This window comes from Lethenteron reissneri, chromosome 69, assembly GCF_015708825.2.
Source record: "Lethenteron reissneri isolate LAM-NWPU_2019-01 chromosome 69, ASM1570882v1, whole genome shotgun sequence".
NCBI classification, from domain to species: Eukaryota; Metazoa; Chordata; class Hyperoartia; order Petromyzontiformes; family Petromyzontidae; genus Lethenteron; species Lethenteron reissneri.
The window spans coordinates 8,160,825-8,163,399 of record NC_083847.1 but is presented as its reverse complement, the minus strand read 5'-3'; positions in this window follow the sequence as shown (position 1 = coordinate 8,163,399).

Below are 2,575 nucleotides of genomic sequence, written 5' to 3'. Positions count from 1 at the left end.
TCAACTTTTGATTTCAGCAGATAGTGTAGTTCAACTTTTGATTTCGGCAGATAGTGTAGTTCAACATTCGATTTCGGCAGATAGTGTAGATCCACTTTTGATTTCGAACAAAAGTCAATTTTTTACTTTCGGTCGGCCTCTACTTCCCATTAATTTCTCTCCCCAAAGTAAACAAAGATTAAATATCCGTCACACTAATTACACCAAAACCAGATACAATAATAATATTCATAATAACGTTAATTATAGATATGTCCCCGTTATTCACCAATTAATATATCAATTCACGCGGTCCCAACTCTCGACTCTGACCCTGAGACCCGCTCTCAACTCGAGACCCTGAGACCCGGTCTCTACTCTAGACTCAGAGACCCTGAGACCCGGTCTCTACTCTAGACACTCTGACCCTGAGACCCGGTCTCTACACTAGACACTGAGACCCTGAGACCCGGTCTCTACTCTAGACACTCTGACCCTGAGACCCGGTCTCTACTCTAGACACTGAGACCCGGTCCCAACTCTAGACTCTGACCCTGAGACCCGGTCTCTACTCGAGACTCTGACCCTGAGACCCGGTCTCTACTCTAGACCCTGAGACCCGGTCCCAACTCTCGACTCTGACCCTGAGACCCGCTCTCAACTCGAGACCCTGAGACCCGGTCTCTACTCTAGACTCTGACCCTGAGACCCGGTCTCTACTCTAGACTCTGACCCTGAGACCCGGTCTCTACTCTAGACCCTGAGACCCGGTCCCAACTCTAGACTCTGACCCTGAGACCCGGTCTCTACTCTAGACTCTGAGACCCGGTCTCTACTCTAGACTGAGACCCTGAGACCCGGTCTCTACTCTAGAAACTGACCCTAAGACCCGGTCTCTACTCTAGACCCTGAGACCCGGTCTCTACTCTAGACTGAGACCCTGAGACCCGGTCTCTACTCGAGACTCTGACCCTGAGACCCGGTCTCTACACTAGACTATGAGACCCTGAGACCCGGTCCCAACTCTAGACTCTGACCCTGAGACCCGGTCTCTACTCGGAGACCCTGAGACCCGGTCCCAACTCTAGACTCTGACCCTGAGACCCGGTCTCTACTCTAGACACTCTGACCCTGAGACCCGGTCTCTACTCTAGACTCGGAGACCCTGAGACCCGGTCCCAACTCTGGACTCTGACCCTGAGACCCGGTCTCTACTCTAGACACTCTGACCCTGAGACCCGGTCTCTACTCTAGACACTCTGACCCTGAGACCCGGTCTCTACTCTAGACCCTGAGACCCGGTCTCTACTCTAGACACTGACCCTGAGACCCGGTCTCTACTCTAGACACTGACCCTGAGACCCGGTCTCTACTCTAGACACTGAGACCCTGAGACCCGGTCTCTACTCTAGACACTGACCCTGAGACCCGGTCTCTACTCTAGACACTGACCCTGAGACCCGGTCTCTACTCTAGACACTGACCCTGAGACCCGGTCTCTACTCTAGGGTCTGTGGGTGGCCCTGTAGGTGGTAGGGTTCACGATGGCCATGTGGGAGGGTGGGTGAGTGTGTTCACGATGGCCGTGTGGGTGGATGGGTCCACGATGGCCGTGTGGGTGGGTGGGCTTCACGATGGCCGTGTGGGTGGGTGGGGTTCACGGTGGCCGTGTGGGTGGGTGGGTGGGTGGGCTTCACGATGGCCGTGTTGGTGGGTGAGGGTGTTCACGGTGGCCGTGTGGGTGGGTGGGTGGGTGGGCTTTACGATGGCCGTGTGGGTGGGTGGGGTTCACGGTGGCCGTGTGGGTGGGTGGGTGGGTGGGCTTCACGATGGCCGTGTTGGTGGGTGGGTGGGTGGGCTTCACGATGGCCGTGTGGGTGGGTGGGGTTCACGGTGGCCGTGTGGGTGGGTGGGTGGGCTTCACGGTGGCCGTGTGGGTGGGTGGGTGGGTGGGCTTCACGATGGCCGTGTGGGTGGGTGGGTAGGGTTCACGGTGGCCGTGTGGGTGGGTTGGTGGGGTTCACGGTGGCCGTGTGGGTGGGTTGGTGGGGTTCACGGTGGCCGTGTGGGTGGGTGGGGTTCACGATGGCCGTGTGGGTGGATGGGTTCACGATGGCCGTGTGGGTGGGTGGGGTTCACGATGGCCGTGTGGGTGGGTGGGGTTCACGACGGCCGTGTGGGTGGGTGGGGTTCACGATGGCCGTGTGGGTGGGTGAGGTTCACGGTGGCCGTGTGGGTGGGTGGGTTCACGGTGGCCGTGTGGGTGGGTGGGGTTCACGATGGCCGTGTGGGTGGATGGGTTCACGATGGCCGTGTGGGTGGGTGGGGTTCACGATGGCCGTGTGGGTGGGTGAGGTTCACGATGGCCGTGTGGGTGGGTGAGGTTCACGATGGCCGTGTGGGTGGGTGGGTTCACGGTGGCCGTGTGGGTGGGGTTCACGGTGGCCGTGTGGGTGGGTGGGTTCACGATGGCCGTGTGGGTGGGTGGGTTCACGATGGCCGTGTGGGTGGGTGGGGTTCACGGTGGCCGTGTGGGTGGGGTTCACGACGGCCGTGTGGGTGGGTGGGGTTCACGATGGCCGTGTGGGTGGGTGGG